The sequence below is a fragment of the Geotrypetes seraphini genome, chromosome 17 (genome assembly GCF_902459505.1).
Source record: "Geotrypetes seraphini chromosome 17, aGeoSer1.1, whole genome shotgun sequence".
Classification (NCBI taxonomy): Eukaryota; Metazoa; Chordata; class Amphibia; order Gymnophiona; family Dermophiidae; genus Geotrypetes; species Geotrypetes seraphini.
Genome location: NC_047100.1, coordinates 50,272,413 through 50,294,670, shown reverse-complemented (window position 1 = coordinate 50,294,670; position 22,258 = coordinate 50,272,413). Strand labels below are relative to the sequence as shown.

At 44.0% G+C, this 22,258-nt stretch overlaps 1 protein-coding gene across 3 annotated transcripts in view; it reads right to left on the bottom strand.

Moving 5' to 3' along the window:
* SEMA3F (semaphorin 3F) overlaps positions 1 to 21,841 on the bottom strand; it is a 917,803-nt gene extending 895,962 nt beyond the window's left edge. For 2 of the 3 annotated variants that reach the window (XM_033925947.1, XM_033925948.1), the window contains exon 1: positions 21,326 to 21,839. The gene's annotated coding sequence lies outside the window, so the exon portion shown is untranslated. Of the gene's footprint in view, positions 1 to 21,325 lie in introns of all 3 variants that reach the window. The other variant, XM_033925950.1, reaches the window with a different exon arrangement.
* Between the last annotated feature and the right edge of the window lie 417 nt (positions 21,842 to 22,258).

The window sequence follows — 22,258 nt, the reverse complement described above, 5'->3', positions numbered from 1 at the left end:
CCCCACCCCCCTTCCCCGTACCTTTGGTAGTTGGCCGGACAGACGGGAGCCAAACCCGCCTGTCCGGCAGGCAGCCAACGACGGAATGAGGCCGGATTGGCCCATCCGTCCCAAAGCTCCGCCTACTGGTGGGGCCTAAGGCGCGTGGGCCAATCAGAATAGGCCCTGGAGCCTTAGGTCCCACCTGGGGGCGCGGCCTGAGGCACATGGGCCCAACCCGACCATGTGCACGGAAAGTCAGGGCGGGTGAACAGAGAATCGGGACAGCGCACGGAGAGGCGGGGCAGTGCACGGAAAGTCAGGGAGGGTGAACGGAGAGTCGGGACAGCGCACGGAGAGTCGGGGCAGTGCACGGAAAGTCAGGGCGGGTGAACAGAGAGTCGGGACAGCGCACGGAGAGGCGGGGCAGTGCACGGAAAGTCAGGGAGGGTGAACGGATAGTCGGGACAGCGCACGGAGAGTCGGGGAGGGCGAAAGGAGAGTCGGGGTGGCCAGAGGAGAGTCGGGGCGGGCGAAAGGACAGTCGGGCTGCATGCGCGGTATACCCGTGAGCGCGGTATACAAAAGTTTTTGTACATAAAATCGTGGTTTCTGCGCGCTATACCCGTGTGCGCGTTTTACACGGGTGCGCGTTATCTGCGTGAAAATACGGTATGCCCTTAACTCCCTCTGGGGCCCTTTTATTAAGGCACACTAAATGCTAAGGTATCCATTATATTCTATGGGCACCTTAGCATTTAGCGCACGCTAAATCGGTTAGCGCGCCTTAATAAAAGGAAACATCACATTTCATCCTTTCTATCTAAATGGGAACCTGATAAAATAAAATATCTTATGATATGGAAACTCTATTGATAAAACTATCCCCCTCTTTTACAAAGGTGCGCTATGCTTTTTAGCATGAGCTAAATATTAGCGCATGCTATACACGCGCTAAACACTAATGCGTGCATGTTATCCTATGGATGTGTTAGCATTTAGCATGTATGTTGATTTAGCGCGCGCTAATCATGCGCTAAAACGCTTAACGCACCTTTGTAAAAGAGGGCCTATGTCTTTAAATACCAACTCTCTCATTTCCTTAAGCACATCTATACTAGAATCTTGGTTACTTCTCTTCCTTTCACGGTGGGAGAGGGCAGATGCTATCAAAATGATCAGGCTCCTAAATGAAATGACATATTTAGTATGATCCATTCCCATTTCCAAAATTATCTTTCCAGAAAAATTGATAGCCTGATAGCCTCTGGAAAGGGAAATCTCCTAGAACTGCTCTTAAAAAATTGAAACTCCCGAAAAGTAACAGAGGTTTAAAATCTCCTTAACTTTGAAGATTATCACTCTGCATTCAGATTGGAAAGGGGAAAGGGTTTGGGACTTGTATACCGCCTTTTTGTAGTTTTACAACCACACTCAAAGCGGTTTAGATAAAGGCACTTCAAACATTTTCCCTCTTTGTCCCGGTGAGCTCACAATCTATCTAATATGGGGAATGTGTGGTGCTGTGGTTAGAGCAAGAAATCACAAAACAAAACTCCAGCAGACCAGAGCTGGCATGATGGAGTAGATGAACTTGAAATTCCCAGGTTTATTAAGAACACAAAATGAAAGCATAAGACATTAAAAAGCAATAAAATCAAATACAGCTGGCAATGCTAGCAAATAGTCCCAGGTAAATATGAAACACGGCCCATGTAGGGTCCTATTCATTCACCTGGTTACCCATTTGCTACACCATTTTGTCAGCCGATTTGCCATACTGCGCTTGAGAATTTATTGTCTGCTTCAACTGAATACCACAAAGTGAAATCATCTGCATACGAGGATCACTCACTATTAGAGGCTGGTATTTACCTGGGACTATTTGCCAGCATTGCCAGCTGTATTTGATTTTATTGCTTTTTAATGTCTTATGCTTTCATTCTCTGTTATTAATAAACCTGGGAATCTCAAGTTCATCTACTCCATCATGCCAGCTCTGGTCTGCGAGGGTTTTATTTCCTACTAGGGAAAATGAAACCATAATAGCCCCAATTCAATTTGAAATGACAATCAAACTCATAGGGGTGGTTCTTGATGATAAATTATCCTTTAGTGATCAAGTCAGCTCAGTAGTTCAGAAATGTTTCTTCAAACTTAAAATGATTTGTTCCCTTTCATCCCTTTTGGACCTGAAATCTCATAGGGCTCCTTTTACGAAGGTGCGCTAGGGCCTTAACGCGTGGAATAGCACGCACTAAAATGCCGCTACTGCCTCCTCTTGAACAGGCAATAGTTTTTTTGGCTAGCGCGCTAATCCGGTGCACGCTTCGTAAAAGGAGCCCTTAGTATCCTCATTTATTTACTGGTTATTTCCCATTTAGATTACTATAATTCTCTCTATCAGTGAATTACACAAAAAGAAATCAAAAGGTTCAGAACATGGCAATAAAAATTATCTTTAACACAAAAAAATTTGATCACGTCTCTCCTTTTCTGAATTATTTTTCTTTATCGTTCATTTATATGTTGTGTATTACTTGTCTTGTGACTATCGATTTATGTAAGTTTGTATTTTTGGTTCCGCATTAGTACTTATTTGTACATTGCTTAGAAGTTTGATTGAGCGGTATAAATTTTTTTTAATAAACTTGAAACTTTAAAGTAAAAGCAGTGCATTTGCCTGCTTTCATTGATAGACTGTTAATTCCAGATACAACTTCCAGAGCACTTCGATCATCGCATCAAAGTCTTGCAATTCCCTCTATTCGTCAGCTATTCTACAATACAACCCATAAATCAATATCCTTGGTGGCAGCTTCCTTGGACAAGAAACTATCACTGCTAAATTTAAAACAAACCTTAAAGCCTTTCTCTTTAAAACTGCCTTTGGGGTATAGACCTAGATCCTAATCTCAGTTATAAAACATGCCCTTTTGTTTTTTTCCCTCTCCCATCAAATTTTTTTTATTTTAAGGAAACAATGTAACCCTGCCTGTCTTCCTTTTGTATCATATTTTTAATGGTATATGTCTGACCACCTTGTTTTATATTACTTTTAACTTTGTATTATGTAAAACCAATTAGGATACTTTTAAAGCGGTATATCTAGCCTTAATAAACTTGAAACTTGATTTCTTGTTCTAACAGTCGAGTATTGAGGTTTCTTGCTTGTTGTGACTTTTGGCAGTGGCTACAGCTACAGCCTCAGCAACCTGAGGTTGTGGGTTTAAATCCTATACTGTTCCTTGTGACCCTGGGCAAGTCACTTAATCCCCCCTTGCCCCAGACAGAGTGTGAGCTCACAGGGGATAAATAGGGAAAAATGCTTGAGGCCTGACTGTAAACCCGGCTATATAAATACTTAAATAAAATAAAAATAAAGTACCTGGCCCACACTTTAACAAAAAATGTTAATTTTTACTCTACAACATGGTTAAAACTAGAAGCATCATTAATTTCTCTCAAACCACCGTCCATATTACCCTTTATGAACAAACTTGTCTACCGTGACTCCTTAAAATTGCTAAAATTACCACCTCTGATTATATGGAAATTTTACTAATTTATTAACAACAAATCAATAGTTCTAGAAGATGTCTCGTACAAACATCTATCCTGAAAATTTTTAGATCGGATTGGAAATTTAAAACTACAGTATATGGTCACTTTCACAAATCATCCATAACATAAGAACATAAGAACTGCCGCTGCTGAGTCAGACCAGAGGTCCATCGTGCCCAGCAGTGGCCCCCAGGTCAGTAAATTATTGACTGATGAAGAATTATTTTCCAAATTTAGGCCCACTTTTACTAAGCCACGGATGAGGTTTCTACCACAGCCCAGAGTGCTAAATACTGGGACACTCGTAGGAATTCTATGAGAATTGGAGCATTTAGAAACCTTTATCATGGCTTTACCATGGCTTAGTCATACTAACTGGGCAATACTTAAAGACTACCTAAATATGTTTCTATCTGCTTTTAAATTTAATTCTGACTCTCTGAAATTCTCTACCTTTATTCAGCCACTTCTGACTGGTAACAAAAAAGCCTCTAAATTATTTTTTAAAAATTATAAGAATTCAATATAATTTTGACCCTTTTTTTCAGGTTTTACTGGGAACAGGAACTAACTTGATTGGAATTCCTTCTGGATCTCATCAGCTTGTCCTACTTTGTCAATACATCTTCTTCATAATGCATAAAGCTTACTGGACACCTTTTAAGTTAGCAAAGATTCTTCAGAAAACCTCTTCAAGTTTATGCTGGTCTTGTTTGAAAGATCCAGGTACTTTACCACATCTCCTCTTTTCCTGCCCAAATGTCCAATCTTATTGAAAAGCGATTTAGTCAAAAATGTCTACTATATTGCACCTGGAAAGTCAATGACTTTGTCTTATAAAACAATTATACTACGCTTCTCAAATCCTGATATTAACATCCATCAAGTATACATCAAACTCTACAATATCATGCTTGCTATAGCTATCCAGGTAATTGGAAGGCCAACACTTACCTTAAAAGGCAGGTTTCTTTCAGTATAAAATAAGCAGTTTATTCTTGTCTGCAAAGTTCAGAATGCATGCCACTACTGGACGCGGTTTGGAATTCTTCTCATACCATGGTCCCACCCGATGTACTCTTTCCACCTTCAGTGCCAATCCAGAAAGTTCCATGCCCAGAGTTTCAGGTAGCCATTGTACCACCAGGCGCCACAACTCCCCATCCTTAATTGACTCAGGAATGCCCACTATACGCAGGTTGTTGCAGTATCACCTATTCTCCTGATCCTCGAGGCGATCAGCACATTTAAGTTGGGCCTGCAAAGCTCAAATCTGCTACTCCATGGCTATGGATCAGTCCTCCTGTTGCGAGATACCTCTGTTCTGTCTTTCTATTCTCCTGCTCTGCCACTCCACAGTGTCACGTATATCAGCCACTGCTGCCTGGAGTTTAGATAACTTTTTCCTCCAGAACGATGGAAAGAGTTTTTGTGATTTCTTTAACCGCTTCATCCTGAAGAGTGATAACAGGCCCTGATGATGAAGGTGACTGTGCCATCTTACAAGGCTTCTCCCTAGCAGGCCTCTGGGTTTTAGCGGGCATGCCGCGTGTCACATACCTACTCGAACTTGCACCACTGCACACAAATCGCCCTAAGGTTCCTTCAGTAGGTACACCAAAGAAGTGGTGGTTCCGTTGTAATAATCAGTGAAATTTAACAGATATTGTGCTTGCGGGTATAGGAGATGAGGCAAAGAGCCGACACTCAGCACTGCTTCATCACGTAACCCCTCCAGATTAATACTTTGAATATTTATATCAAGACTGAATTTAATTTGCTAAAATATTGGGAATCAATGTAACTTTAAAAATCAGTGTCATATGCCTGTTAGCAATCTTGCTTCTGCATTTTCGGTAATTTACAAAGTATGTAAAGTTGACATGGAAAGACAAAGTAAATTGCAATAATCTACTTTTACTAAGAGGTTTCTACTGCAGCCTGGGGAGCTAAATGCTCCAATGCCGCTCTGACATTCAGAGGAATTCCTATGAGCATCAGAGCAGCGTCAGAATATTTAGCGCTCCAGGCCACGGTAGAAACCTCTAACCACACCAAGTGGGCAGGGGGATAAAATTGGAAAGATCATTGCCTGCAAAACAGATCAGAAATTACTTTCAGATCAAATACACTTCAATCACCTTAGGAGTTTCAGTCAAAAACATTTTTTTTTTAATTACATTTTTACCTAAGGTATAAAATTCAACACTGAATCTAAAATCATACCGAAATATTTACATTCAGATACAATCATCATTTCAGAATCATCCATTTTTAAAGAATGGAGAAGTCTCATGGGAATAGATTTATTGATAGAAATAAAATTAGTGTCTTATTAAGATTCAGTACGAGTCGGTTTGCTTTCATCCAAGATTTCAACATTTGTAAGCACCTCCTTAATGCTGGCTTTTACAAAGCTGTGGTAGAGGTTTCTATCGCAAGTTGGCGAGGTAAATGCACTGACGCTCATAGCATTCATATGAGCATCGAAGCATTTATCTCGCTGGCCCATGGTAGAAACTTCTATCTTGACTTTATAAAAGGAGCCCTAAGTATGATAATGTAGTAACCACCGTGTTCTTCACTGGAAAATAAATTGAATCATCAGCATAAAGCCGCTATAGAATGGCTGGGCAGGAAAGGGCTTTACGGATGGGAAACATGTATAGATTAAAAAGCACAACTGACAAAGTGGAGCCCTGGAGTACCCCCATCAAAACACACATCCAGTCAAATCTTTCCTTCCCCAAATTCACTTGAAAACAACGATCCAAAAGAAATGATTGGAGCCATTTCTAGACTATACCTAGAATAGCTAAATTTTGAACCATACACATGCTTGAGTCAAAGTTAGCAGAAACATCAGGAAGGGGTAAAACGTGGACCTCATGGACCTTATGGACATCGTGGATCTAAAACCTCACGTCTGCTTATTCCACCGCTTTCCCTGCACGCTCTGCTCAGGCCCCCGGCTCTGCCTTCCCTAATGGCTAAACTAAACTAAACTAAACCTTAGGTTTGTATACCGCACCAGTGGCGTACCTAGGGTATGTGGCACCCGGGGCCCATCATTTTTTGACACCCCCCCCCCCCCATGTAAAAAAAATTTTTTTTTTTTTTTTTTTGCAATAACCATGAAATGGAATAAATGGTCAGAATAGAAACAGGCAGTGAAAATTTTCTTTTATTGAACCTCATATATGTAACCATTATTCCAAACATAACATAACATAAATTATGTCTGAATTGTCATGACATCAGAAGTACATATGGAGTAGTTGCAGGTGATGCTTGGGACAGTTCTGATTGTGTTAGTTCGGTTTTATGTGTTTTTTGAATAGAAGGGTTTTTATTTCTTTTTGAAGGTTTTGCAGTCTGTGGTTGATATCAATTGGTTGTAGAGTTGGGGGTCGAGTGTTGCAGCTCGAATGGCTAGGAGGTTGTCGAACAGTTTTTTTCTTTTGACGTTTTTGGTTGGAGGGTGTGTGAATGGTGCGTGAGTTCTCCTATGTCTGTTTGAAGTGGATTGAATTATTTAGCTGAAGAAATTAGTTACCCCCCATTCCACACACATTAATTCTCTTCCATTTTTGTTCCCATTATAAAAAACACTGATAAGTTCCCAGAAAAAAAATACATTAAAATAAGAAGTGAAAACAAAGGCCCCTACAGATGAGAACATAACATAAGAATAGCCTAACTGGGTCAGACCAATGGTCCATCATGCCCAGTAGCCCATTCTCATGGTAGCCAATCCAGGACACTAATACCTGGTCAAAACCCAAAGAGTAGCAACATTCCATGCTACCGATCCAGGGCAAGCAGACACTTCCCCCATGTCTTAATAACAGATTATGGACTTTTCCTCCAGGAATTTGTCCAAATCTTTCTTAAAACCAGCTACACTATCTGCTTTTACCATAACTTCTGGCCACTTCATTTTTAAGTTTAGATCTTTCCTTTCAAACAGAGACCTTGCTAGATGTCAAATACAGCACAAGGTAACTTCACATGGACTTAGCTGTGCAGGAAATGTGAATCTCCTCATACACCCACCATATAGTGCAAAAATGTGCAAAGGTCTGTTTTTTTCTTTCGATCACTACATAGCCTAATGCCACACAAGCAGCGCTGTTACAAACATATTCTGTAGGTCAATGCTAAGGATAACAAAGTTTCCTTCCTTGGACCAGAAGGAGATAAACCACTGGAAGAGATCCCAAAACAACACCCAAAGACCCACTCAGTGTGTGAATCAGTTGAGTGGAGTGGACTAACTGGGGGGTGGAAATGGGCCCGGAGTTTGCTCAGCAGAATTTCCCAGACCACCTCTTCCTCTCAACACATTGACACGCTGCCACCATCACCACTAGGAACACCTCACTGGGTAGGCCAGCTATGCTATAAACTTTATAAAACACATTATTATATTTTCTTATAAAGCACATATTTTAACTGACCTCTCTGACATCCTCAGCCTTTCCATTCACAAAAATAGAAGGAAGAAAAGTTCCCATTTCCTGCTGTCTCATGTCCCCGGCCTATACAATATTTTTTTTCTGCAGACCCTTCAAAAGTCTGACCAAATCCTCGTTTCACTTGCATTATAAAGTACTGAGGATGCCATCTCTCCCCAATCCCAGGTCCTAAAGTCTAAGACAGTAGCGCAAACTAATGCTGCCAGATACAGGAAAAAAAAATTTTGATTCGATTCAGCCCTATTGAATTGGTTTTTCAATTCGATTTTCCTGCCCAGTTGGGTGATTTTTTTCAAAACTCCTGGTGGGTTTTATAGCTTTTTCACCCCCTTTGGCTTCTCCAAACCACACTGGCGCTGTGGTGTAAATAAAATAAAGAAACAAAAAGGACTTTTCCTCTTTCTGTTAAATCCTAGCTCACGTTTGCAGTCCAACACCAGCTCTGGCAGGATACACATTTCAAATCTGACATGTTATAATCACAAAACAGAAAATAAAATTAATTTTTCTACCTTTTGTTGTCTGGTTATATTTCAAATCTTGTTGGTCCAAGGCTCTGGTTTTCTTCTGATAACTTGCTTGCCAGGGTCTCCTTCTTTCTGCATGCTAACCATCCATCTGCCAACTCTGTCCTCCCTTTCCATTTCCCTTCCCTTCCCAGGAAGTCTGGTATCTTTCCTTTTTTTCATCTCCCTCCACAGATCCACCTTTTCTTAAATACCCTTTCATCCGGCATCTCTCCCTCCTTCCCCACCATCCCAGAGTCCACCATCTCTCCGTTTCTTTTCCTAATTACCCTCCTATCCAGTATCTATATCCCTCCTCCACACCATCCCTTGTGTCCAATTTCTCTCCCTTTCTGTTCCTTCCCTCCCTAAATCCCATGGTCCATCATCTCTCTCCCTCTCCTCTATTTTCAGACCCATTATTTCTTCCCCCCCCCAAAGTTTGGCATATGCATGTCTCTTTGAACACCCCCTTCCCTCCGTGTACTTCTAAATCATGGTCCCCCCCCCAAAGGCCTGTCCCCCCTTAAAGGTCTGCCTGTCCCACCTTGAAGGCCTGCACCCCCCTTGAAGGCCTGTCCCTTCCCCTTGTAGGCCTGTCCCCCCCTTGAAGGCCTGCCTGCCTGTCCCCCCCTTGAAGGTCTGCACCCCCCGAAGGCCTGCACCCCCCCGAAGGCCTGTCCCCCACTTGAAGGCCTGTCCCACCCCCTTGTAGCTTCTCCCCCCCCTTGTAGGCCTGTCCCCCCTTGAAGGCCTGCCTGCCTGCCTTTCCCCCCTTGAAGGCCTGTCCCCCCTTGAAGGCCTGCACCCCCTTGAAGGCCTGCACCACCCCCCTCGAAGGCCTGCACTCCCTTGAAGGTCTGCACCCCCCCCCCGAAGGCCTGTCCCCCACTTGAAGGCTTGTACCACCCCCTTGTAGCTTCTCCCCCCCTTATAGGCCTGTCCCCCCATTGAAGGCCTGCCTGCCTGCCTTTCCCCCCCTTGAAGGCCTGCACCCCCTTGAAGGACTGCACCCCCCCCGAAGGCCTGCACTCCCTTGAAGGTCTGCACCCCCCCGAAGGCCTGTCCCCCCCTTGAAGGCCTGTCCCACCCCCTTGTAGGCCTGTCCCCCCCTTGTAGGCCTGTCCCCCCTTTAAGGCCTGCCTGCCTGCCTTTCCCCCCCTTGAAGGCCTGTCTCCCCCTTGAAGGCCTGCACCCCCCCTTGAAGGCCTGTCCCCCCCCCTTGTAGGCCTGTCCCCCCCCTTGTAGGCCTGTCCCCCCCCTTGTAGGCCTGTCCCCCCCTTGAAGGCCTGCCTGCCTTTCCCCCCTTGAAGGCCTGTTCCCCCCCTTGAAGGCCTGCACCCCCTTGAAGGTCTGCATCCCCCCAAAGGCCTACACCCCCCCCGAAGGCCTGCACCCCCCTGAAGGCCTGCCTGCCCTCCTTGAAGGCCTGCACCCCTTGAAGGTCTGCACCCCCCCCCGAAGGCCTGTCCCCCCTTGAAGGCCTGCCTGCCTGCCTATCACCCCCTCCCCCTTGAAAGCCTGCTTGCCTGCCCGCCCGCCCCACCCTGAAGGCCTGATGCCCCGACCCACCCCGAAGGACCGCTCGCCCCCCTGGCCTCCCCGCACCACCTATGAACAGCCGCAGCAGGATCGCGAAGTCAGCATCAGCGATCCCTGCGCTGCTTCCTGCGCCACGGTCCCGCCCCTCCTCTGACGTCAGAGGAGGGGCGGGATCGCGGCGCAGGAAGCAGCGCAGGGATGCTGACGCTGACTTCGCGATCCTGCTGCGGGCTGCTTCACAGGTGGTGCAGGAAGGTCAGTGGGGCGAGCGGTCCTTCGGGGGTGGCGGGGGACTGAACGGCAAGGCCGGGAACACCCCCTTAGGGCTGGTACCCGGGGCGGCCCGCCCCCCCCCGCCCCCCCCTAGGTACGCCACTGTACCGCACCATCTCCGCATGCGCAGAGCTCGGCGCGGTTTACAGAGGTTAGGAGGAAAGGAAATTACAAAGAAGGGATATAGGAGAGGGACTGAGAAGATAGAGAGGGGCAGGGTACTAGAGAACGGGAGGAGATTAGATTTTTGAGAAGAGCCAAGTTTTCAAGCGTTTACGGAAGGGTTGGAAGGAGCTAGAATTTCTGAGCGGGGATGAGAGGCTGTTCCAGAGTTCCTTGGTTCTAAAGGGGAGGGATGTTCCAAGTTTTCCTGCGCGGGATATACCTTTTATAGATGGGAAAGATAGTTTCAGTTTTTGGGAGGGTCTAGAAGAGAGCGGGTTTGAGGAATTCCAGAAGAGTGGGATAACGGGAGGAAGGACGCCATGTAGAATCTTGAAGGCTAAGCAGGCACATTTATGGAGGACTCTGGAGTATACTGGGAGCCAGTGAAGCTTGGAGAGGAGTGGGGAAACGTGATCGAACTTGCCTTTTGCGAAAATAAGCTTGGCAGCGGCGTTCTGAATTAGCTGAAGTCTATGGAGGTTTTTCTTAGTTAGGCTTATATAGATGGAGTTGCAGTAGTCTAGTCTAGAGAGGATGGTGGATTGGACGAGGATTGCGAAATGAGAATGATGGAAGCAGGATCTTACTTTTCTTAACATATGGAGGCTAAAGAAGCATTTTTTTACCAGGGAGTTGAGGTGATCGTTGAAGGAGATCCCCTCTTCTCTCTCTAGCCCAATCAATAAGATTTTCAATTTTCGCCTACGCAGACGATATACAGCTGCTCTATCCTATCAATACATCAAACCCTTCAGATATTATAGACCTAAATATCAAATTAGATATTCTAAGTGATTGGCTCCTTTCTAACAAACTCTCACTCAATATTGAAAAATCTTGTGGTCTTCTTCTCCCGATTAAAATCTCTGAATCACTACCAGGAACTATCTACATTAAATCTATCCCATTACTTATGAAAACTCATATAAAACTATTAGGTGTCATTTTTGACAGTACGCTTTCTTATCATGACCACATTAGTTCTGTTGTTAAAACCTGCTTCTTCAAATTACGTATCATCCGCTCTCTCAGTTCTATTTTAAATACAGACTCAATCAATATTCTAATCCACTCCTTAGTCATTTCACATTTAGACTATTGTAACTCTCTTCTTAACGGTCTACCTCAAAAAGAAATTCGACGTTTACAACTTATACAACATACAGCAATCAAATTAATAAATAAAAAAGGCAAATTCGAACATGTCACTCCGCTTCTTAAAGAGGCTCACTGGCTTCCTATCACTTACCGTATAACTTATAAAATTATTCTCCTCTCTTTCAAAATTAAAAACTCTCACTTACCTTCATTTCTTGATAAATTATTAATACCCCAAAGTTCACCTCGCTCTTTAAGATCTACTGATCAAAAACTTCTATATATACCATCCTTAAAAGAATCCTATTACACTAGAAAAACTAATTTCGCAATAACAGCACCTACCTTATGGAACTCTCTCCCTCAATATCTTCGTGATGAATTACAACTACAAAAATTTAAAATCAATCTCAAAACTTTTCTTTTTCAAGATGCATACGACAAACCCTAATCTCAAAATTTTTTTTTTTTTTTTTGGAAACAGTCCACCATCTTATTTATTATTCCCCTATCCCTTATGTGTCATCCCCTTTCCCCTCTATATCCTTTCTTCTTCTTTAATTATGTAACTTTTTCCCACCTCCCCATCTTTCCTCACTTTCTAGTTTGTCTGTAAATGTCATACTCGTTCACTCTATCTACTTTTTTACACTCTTTTTATTTCTCTCTATTCTATATTAAATTATGTTTTGTTTTTTCTTTTAATTTTCTTTATTTATAATTGTAAACCGGTCAGATATTCATTTTATGATCGGGATATTAAAAACTAATAAACTTGGAAACTTGGAAACTTAGGAGTCTAAGATGATGCCTAGGACTTTGCTTGAAAACTCAAGCTGAAGAGTGGGGCCGGAAGGTAGAGGGATGGAGGTGGGTAAATGATCTGAAATTGGGCTGAGCCAAAGTAGTTTGGTTTTGGACTCATTCAGTTTCATTTGAACAGATTGGGCCCAGGATTGGAGGTTCGTAATACATGTGGAGATGTTCTCAGCGAGGTTCGAGAGGTTCGCGTCGGTTTCAAGGAGGATGAGGATGTCGTCGGCATAGGAGTAGAGAGTTTCTAGGGAGGATAGATGAAGGAGTTTCAGAGAGGACATGTAGATGTTGAAAAGAATAGGAGAAAGGGGTGAGCCTTGCGGGACTCCACATTTCGGCTTCCAGGCGGGGGATGAGGAACCGTTTGTGTTAACGGTGTAGGAGCGGAAGCGTAGGAATTTCGAGAACCAGTCAAGGACTGTGGAGCTTATGCCTATTTCAGAGAGTTGGAAGATTAGGATGTCATGGTGAACGACATCGAAGGCTGCAGAGAGGTCGAATTGAAGAAGAACAGCGAATTTGTTGCGAGAATGGAGTTGTTGCACCTTAGAGATTAGTGAGGCCAAGAGGGATTCGGTGCTGAAGTTGGGTCTGAAGCCGAATTGGTGGGGTAGGAGGATAGAGAATCGTTCTAGGTAGGATGAGAGTTGGGTGGATATGATGGATTCTAATAACTTGGTTAGGAGAGGGATATTTGCTATAGGACGGTAGTTAGATGGAATGGTGGGATCAAGGTCGGTCTTTTTCAGTAGAGGGGACAATGAAATATGTCCCATGTCGGGGGAGAAAAGGCCCGATGTTAGGGCAGAGTTTATGAGGTCGGTGAGGGAAGCGATGGCCTGTGTAGGGATATTCTCGAATAGATAGGAGGGGAAAGGCTAAGAAAGGAGAAGGCCGCACTGTGGCTTTTGCTAATTAGCCAGATCTCTCCCTCCGCGCTGATTCCGAGAGCCCCCGCGATATGACACTGGATAGCAAATAGCTGGGTTGGGGGGGTAAAAATGTGTGCAAAGGTCTGCAGTGCATCTGACTTCGTAGACCTCACGGATCTAAAACTGCACATCCTTAAAAATCTGAGGTCCATGCCACTTTTAGTCTCTGGCTCTGACAGAACTCTATGACATTTTAGCACAAACAGATCCTAATGATTTTCCCTCCCTCTGCTGAGACTAAAAGTGGCACCGACCTCAGGGCAAAAGTTTTACCACTAGTCTCAACATAGGAAGGGAAAAGCACTGGGATCCATCAGAGCTAAATTGTCATAGAGGTCTGTCAGAGCCAGAAACTACAAGTGGCACGGACCTCAAATTTTTAAGGATGTGCGATTTTAGATCCGTGAGGTCCATAAGGTCCATGAGGTCCACGTTTTACCCCTTCCCAGAAACATCTAAGAACACCATAAGATATTCCTGTCCAAGGTCATAGCCTGTACAATTGGAATCACAGATAGAAATTAATAAGGTCTCAGTTGAATGTTTAGGTCTAAAGCCATACTGGGCTTCATCTAGTAAATTGTTGATCTCTAATCTTAAAGTAGCTGTAATACTACTTTTTTCTAAGATCTTATCATGAAACATCACAGATGAAGTAGAACAATAAATTATCAACTATATTGGAATCAAGTTTATCATTTTTTTAACAGTGGACAAGCTTTTTAAGGATAGTAAGAACTCTTCCCTCATGTAGAGATTTATTGACAATAAGGGTAATAAACCCAACAGATCTTTTTTTAAACATTTGATTACTTCGAGGCCTAGTTTAATGCTAGTGTAACAGGTGAAATGCATACTTATAACTTAGATGCAAGAACTTACTGAAGCCAGAGAGCTGGCATAAGTGCTTATGCTGAAGTGCTAGATATGTATGTTACTTACACGTGTAGTTTATAGAACACAATAGCCCATCTACTATAATAAAATGTGTGATCAGTGATCCCTGATCAGTAGGTCCGTGGCTGGCAGGAGTACGCATGCACGCTTACAAAGGACGCATCGGAGCCGGAGGGAAGAGGAGGTAAAAAGCTTGGCAGCAGAGACGCCACCCCCTCTTTATTTACAGCCTCGGCGCTTACAACTGCCCTACACTCACGGACCTCCACATATTTCCTCCAGATTAAAAATGATACATCGGAGCCGGAGAGAAGGGGGAGAGGCAAAAAGCTCAGCAGCAGAGATGCCACCCCTTCTTTATTTACAGCCTCGGCGCGGTGAGTTTCTTAGCAGAACGCCTTTTGCTTCCAGGATGCAAATTTCACAGGCAGACACTCAACCCCTATTTCAACGGAAAGGGAAGGGGCCAACAAGGGAAGGGGCCGACAAGGGAATAACGGAGCAGGCCAGAATGCAGGAAGGGAATGGGGCCTACAAGAGAATAACAGAGCAGGCCAGAATGCAGGAAGGGAAGGGGGGTCGACAAGGGAATAACGGAGCAGGCTAGACCGCGGGAAGAGTAGAGAAGGGGGGTGGGAGGAAATGCTGCTGCTGCTGCTGCACAGGGACCTGGATGGGAAGGAAAATACCGCTGCTGCTGCACAGGGAAGTGAGGTGGGGGAGGGAAATGCTGCTGCAGAGGGAAATGGATGGGGGAGGAAATGTGGCTGCTGCACAGGGAAGTGGGGGGGAGGGAAATGCTGCTGCAGAGGGAAATGGAGGGGGAGGGAATGCTGCTGCACAGGGAAGTGGGGGGAGGGAAATGCTGTTGCTGCTGCACAAGGAAGTGGGGGGAGGGAAATGCTGTTGCTGCTGCACAGGGAAATGGAGGGGAGGGAATGCTGCATAGGGAGCAGGGAGAGAGACAGATAGAAAGACAGCGGGAGATAGAAAGAAAGGAAGAAAGACACAGGGGCAGAGAGAGGAACAGAAAGACAGACAAAGAAAGGGGGCCAGGAAGAGAGAAAGACAGCGGGAGGGAGACAGAAAAAAAGAAAGACAGACAGACAGACATATATTCTAGCACCCATTAATGTAATGGGCTAAAAGACTAGTATTCTATAAAAGGCACCTTAAGTTAAGCGCCAGTAGATACCCTACCGGCACCTAACTTAAGTTGAAAATATCATTTAAAAAAATTAATAAGCACTTTAAAAAGAAAAATTTAGGTGCCTACCAGTGCCTTACAAAACGGAATCTGCGTCCTGCCTACGGAGGAGCTTTACAATGCCTAATGCCTTAGACATAGCTAATGCTCTTACTTTTAAGGATCAAATAAACTCTCTTGTCAAGAAGTGCTTTTTTAGCCTTGGAATGTTGAGGAAGGTCAGAAACCTTTTCCACCAATCTGGTCCAATCTATCATATTATCCCGGTTAGATTACTGTAATGCTATCTATCTCGGCATAACAAAGACCTGCCTTCAAAGACTCCAACTGATACAAAATGCCGCTGTGAAATTAATCTTTGGAAAAAGTAAATCTGACCATGTGTCTCCTTTGCTTTTAAACCTTTATTGGCTCCCGGTCCATCTCAGGATTCACTTTAAATGTGCATGTATTACTTTTAAAATTCTATATGGTATCTTTATCCCTCTTGTCTCTTTATTATGAAATGCTTATAGATTCTCCTATGCAAGAGGCACCCAACAATTCAAACTCTCTCTCCCTTCAGTGAAAGGAATCAAAGGAGTCAAGAATTTCAGTCAATCCTTGGTTTTTAAATTTTCTCAACTATAGAACAAACTTCCTCTTATCTTAAGCTGTCCTGGTCCTTTTCTACTTTTTCTCAAATCTTTAAAAACTATTTTATTTGCCAAACACTTCAGAAATCAGTCACATTAATATCTTCTGACCGTTACTTTTTTGTTTTTCTTTTAGTTACTGTTAACCGAGTCAAGCTCCATTTTGGTTGAAGGCCCGGTACACAAAGCTAAGTTTTAGTTAGTTTAGAAATGTAGGCCTTGAAAACCCTGGCCCACATTTCTGGCACCTGCCTTTTCCAAATCCATGATTCTATAAATGGCGCTATCATGTTATTGACACTGATCACGGGCCGTTTTTAAGGCAGCTGCTGACAACATCACAATGTATAGAATCCAGGCCTATATTGTTTTTTTTAAATTTATATATTGTTTAATACTAGACAGACGGCTTACATATAAATATATATATGCCCAGACTCTTGTCTATGTTTACACTTAACCTATAAAATACATGCTATACACATATACAGTATTTATGTGGAATCCTGGCATTTACATGTGTATGTGAACACTTATACCCATATATGCCATTACTCTATATTTCAGTTTATTATACTGTAGAAACTTAGAAACATATTTTATTCGATGATGCTTTGTAATTATGAATGTCTGACTGTAATCCGTCTAGGATTGTTAAAGAGAATGTAGAATAGAAATTTGGAGACATAAATAGATACAATATTCTTATTATTTATGCACATATTTGTAATGTTAGCACCCACTTTAAAGAATTAGAATTAGCCCCTTATGTATAGCTGGGCAGGAAGCCTAGGTTTTGAACCCTGGTTTCTCATTTCACAACCTGCTACTCTAATGTAATCACTTTGTGTTTGGTTTCTTTTTAACTCACACCCTACTAACACCAGCAGATCTACATTCTTCTCACACAGCTCATGCGCGATCCCATCAGAGAGCTTCCTGTCTCCCCACAAATGCACCATCTTGTCACAGACCTGCAGCATGCATGAACCTAGCACACACTCCTGTCATACATCGCAGTGCCCCCAGTACATGTATGATTGATTCTGTCATACAGCACACTATCCTCCTTACATGCTCCCCAGCACACATGCACACTGCTGTTGTGCGATTCACCATACCTCTGTCCCCCACATGTTCACACTGTTATCACACACCTCACTGCCCCAGTATAACCTTGTTGGAGATGTCACCATCCCCAGTACATTCACCTTGCTCTCACCTACCTCACTGTCCCCCAGCATCCCCCTCTCATGCTCCAGTCACAGAGTCTTCATTTCTGATCTCTGTGGGATTATTTCTAGGCTCCCGCAGCAGAGAAACAGTAGGTGATTAGTGAGAGGGTCTTATTCCTCTCTTCAGTACACTCTTCTCAAGAGTGATCCACTCATAAGATTCACTTTTTGCTGCACAGAAAGAAATACCCAGAATGCAATGCACCTCCCATCTAGGGACATTAGAGAGACTGAATGATGGTGGTGTGCAGGAGTAATCTGGTAAATTAGGTAATGCCTTAAGAAAGAAGGTTTCTTTCTATGCATTCAAGTAGACCAGCATAGCCAAAGAGATCAGAGGAACTTAGAAAGTGCTTCAGCTGAAACCTTGCTCTAGTGAGGAGCACAGTATACCATCATAGACCCTATAATATCCACAAGCCACATATTACTAACCCTAAGTGCATGCTATGTTGTGTAAGATCTGTAAGAAAGTCTTTATCAGTGGAACAGTGTGTTTGTGAAAGTGTATATATCTGGGACTGTGCCTTAAATGCATATGTGTACATGTGCAAGGACAGAGAGCTGTCGCAGAGCTATTCCCCCTCTTGGAAGGGGGCACTGAGTGAAAACAAAATAACTCCTGAAATGCCTACTGACTTTCTGGGGGTGAAGCACAAAATCAACACCTGGCTCCATATTATAAGCAGCAAATTAATCCAGACCTGGTATTACTCTTTTGCTTGTTCTAAAGAAAAAGCATACAACAGAGTAAAACGAGGAATTGGATTTTGCATTATGACACCGAGCCAGGTGGCAATTCTGGGTGGAATGGAGGGGAATACTCAAAACAATCCAAATAACAGCACCCTCCTAGCAGGGTATGACTGGGGCATAGGTTTGCCCTACTGTAAGAACAATGTCAGTGTAGGGTGTTGGAGGTGAAGGGATACTGCCAGGAGAAGTAGTGTGTTTAGTAGCGTACATAGAGAACTGCCAGGTTTCCCAAATCCAGGAGTATGAGTCTGGGCCAGTCCTGGATTTCTGATAACCCTATCCAGATTGAGTGAGAGCTACAACACCGATTTCAATGGGTCACATCACAAATACCAAACTGCTCTGGAAAATAAGTTAAAAACCAGGACTAGCCTGTCTCCCTCCTGGAACTGGCTCTCTGGGCAGCTCGGTATAGGTTGGAGAGACTGCACAGACTGAGGTGCGGGATCTCTCCTTTGAGGCTGTCATTCTGTCTCCGGACGAGCGAAGACCGCCTAGCTGTCCCGCTGCGACGGAGGAGTCGCTTGCCGACTTGCCGGCTCGAGATGCCCTCTTGCTGTCCTCTCCATTTGGGAGGACTAACCCTGGAAGGGGGGAGGAGGAGTTTCTAAGATCACAGCAAGCGGTGAGGAGTTCACAGCAAGCCCAAGGAGACTCTTCAAGTACCTGGCGGCTACAGGTATTTCAGTAGCCCAAGAAAATCTTTTGATAAATGAAGTGGCATCTGGCTCGATGGGCATTGCAGGGATTCCTGGAACTGAGATTGTTCCCTTGCAAAGGTCCAAGGTAATTACGGTGGAATCCATATGGGAGGCCATATCCAATATGCAAACTTTACTGGGGAGTCAAATTCAACAATTATCCTTGCGCTGTACTACTGTTATATCGGAAAATTTGGAATTGTCTGGAAAATAAAATGAGTGACATTGAGCCTAAAGTAAAAACTTTGGAAGTAGAAGCCCTGACTTGGGTTAAGGACAGTGCTAGTTTGCACTTTAAACAAGAAATGTTGGAAAATTCTGTTAGAAGATGTTATCTTCGGATTATCAATTTTCCAAAAGTACAAACAATAACTGCCCTAGTTATGTTTAAAAAATATTTGTCAGAAATTTTGAAGGTACCAGAAACTTCGTACCCACCTCTCACAAAAATATATTACCTGCCAACGAGAGTCAAATCTCAAAATCCAAATCAACAGAATTTATCTGTTGATAGTTTGGATTTAACACATTTTCTAGAGAGGTCGGATACGGAAAATCAGGTCCCTGCTACATTAATAGTACAGTTTGCAATTGATTCAGACAGGGATTGGTTGCTTAAAATGATTTTTAAGCATAGAGATGTTCCATTCATGACAAATATAATTAGGATGTACCCTGATGTATCTCGCTCGACCCAGAAAAGAAGAAAGCAATTCTTAATATTGAGACCACAGGCTGTACAGCTAGGGGCGACCTTCGTCCTAAGCGTTTTGGCATATGGGGGGGAACAGATATGTATTTTATGATTCACAGCAGTTATCGAAATTTATTTCTGACAGAGAGTCTTCATGAGCTTCTTTGTTCTCTTGTTAAGCTCAAAAAAAAAAAATTTTGGGTTCAAGAGCACTCAAAACGCCTATCTTGTTTGCCTTATACTAATTGCCTTGATGACTTACTTCAGTCTTTTTCATCAGCTTCGTCTCCAAATTTGTGGACTAATAATGCGTTGTATATTTTAATATTCTTTAGCTGTTTGGAAATTTGATTTAATTTCAATTTACAGTGTATGTTTTCTTTTATTGACTTGTAATTGTTGTCAATTATTAAAATTAGAAATAAAGAATTTAAAAAAAAACCACATTGAATTCAGTGGAAGTTTAGCTACACTGCAGTATGGCGCTGTTTTCTCTACAGTATGTTTATGTCTTGCCGAATTTATTTTCTGGCCAAGCAGTTTCCTCTTGCTACTTTGGGATTCCAGTTAAGTCTTCAGGGAGTTTCCCCATTTCAGTCACTGAAGTGGCATTCCTCAGCCACGGTCCACTAGGTGTCGGCATCATGCAATGACAGGACCTCTTTCCCCAGAGGCTTTGAAGGCTGTACCTGAAGCTCTACCATGGGAACTGAATTCACGACCTCTGGATGGCAGTCCCCAGTGCTACATTGAGTTACCACCTCAGCCTATGTTACCTTACTCAGTGTATAGAAATCTCTATTTCCAAGTGTTTTAGGATCTGCAGTTTTCTACGATGACAACTACTTATTTCTAGAGCAGAGGCTGATGTATCCAGCAGCGTGCAAATGCCATGTCTCCGTAGCACATGTTACAGGGAACACACTAGCCGTAATGCAGGTCTGGTGCCTTGCAGTAATTTCCTTCTTCTTCTGCTGTACATGTGGGAGCTCCAGCACATATGGTAGACATAAAGGGGTTTGCACTGCCTGGCAGTGTGTCTATGACATTAGTTATATGTTAGAGCAGGAATCCATACTTGCATCTATCTGTGTGCATGGTGAGCGACACATAAGCCAGCTCCCCTGCGGGACATTTCTCTGTGGCACATACTTTATGTTAAACACCAGATACAAATAAGGTTTGGCTGCCCTGCAGGGAGTTTCTCTATGTTTTGGAATCAGTAGCATATTGCATATGAGATTTTCTGCGTCTGTGTCAGGAGCGAAAGGCACATGTTACATATTACACATAAGACACTCTGGAGTCCCTTAAAATATAGAGACCCTAAAGGGGCCGGTAAACTCCTGCTACAAATATCAACCAAGACAATGGGGGGGGGGGGGGGGGTAATAAAACCAGGAAAGGTGTAAGGAAGGCAACAAAAGGAAAAGACAGGGGGGGGGTGTCTAAGCCCTACTTGCCTGATCTTTTGCATGCAAAGGCAGGATAGAAACTGCTTCATAACTACAAGTAATTTCTAAAAGGGAGAAACAAAGGAAGAAAGAAGGGAGAGGCAGGGGAAATGAAAGCCCATTGCCCTCAGCGCAGGTTGAGAGGTGGGAATGGCAGGGACGAGAGCATTTCTTCTCATCCCCACCCAGTCCTCTTTTTTTGGCATCTGAAATCTTAAATATAATGCAAGGATTCTCTTTTGTTTTAAGGGCAAACTCCATCTTCAGAACCCTGTTTCACCAAAAAAGAAAGAGAGGCGCAGGGGAGAGGAAAAAGAGACCGAAAGTGACCCAGAGACAGAAGATGATGAGGCGAGTGGAAAATGACAAATTTGCAGACCAAAAGCCTCTTACCGGCACTTCGGTATTTAGTGACAGGTCAGTCGAAAGTCCCAAGTTCCACAAGGGCCACCAAGTCCCGGTTCCACAGGTCGAAGGACAGCCGAGGTCTCTGGGCTGAAATTCACCTCCCGCCAAATCCAGAGCGATCCGACAGGTCAAACCTCAGCTCTGATCTCGAGCCCGCCCAGGTGCTCCAATCTCCAGAAGAGACGCGGGGGCTGAGGTAACGCGCAATCCACCAAGTTGCAGGTGGGCGACGAGCGCGGCTCAGCCAGGGCAAAGCCCAAACTCCCAGCGCGCGCCAGAGTTCCCCAGCCCGGCGATTTGCATAGCCCCTCCCCCCCCCTTACAAGAGGTGGAGAGTGGGGAGGAGAGACGGGCCGGAGGGCTGGACTGTTGTCGCCGGGCTCGGCCTCACCTTACCGCCCCTCTTCACCTGAATGTCTCTTCGGCAGCCCCCATGCTGGGCTCTGGGGCCACCCCCGGCAGAGACGGAGGAAATGAGGGGCGGCAGCAGTGTGAGAATCCTCCTGACAATCCTCGAGAACAACCAAAAGAAACTCTGTGGAATGGACTTTATTTGAAAAATGTCAATGAAAAGGTACAATGAAAAGGACTTAGTCCACTAGGAACGCAGGACCCAACACGGTCCGCGTTTCGACAAAGGGTCTTCTTCAGGGATCCCTGAGGGTCCTAGAATGGTGAACTGCAAGTAAGAAAAATCCTCGATAATGCCACAGGACAGAAATAATTAGCACACATTTCACCAGGACAGCTTCCTACCGGTGCAGGGACCAGATTTAAGTGCATATGGGCCATACTGTTATTCAGAAATAACGCCCACCATCCTTTTACCAGCTCCCCACAACACTTTCTGATTTGGTAATTAAGGCAAGGCAGCTCCTGCTTGGTATCCCCTCTCCATCTCTTTCCCCATCGGCTAGT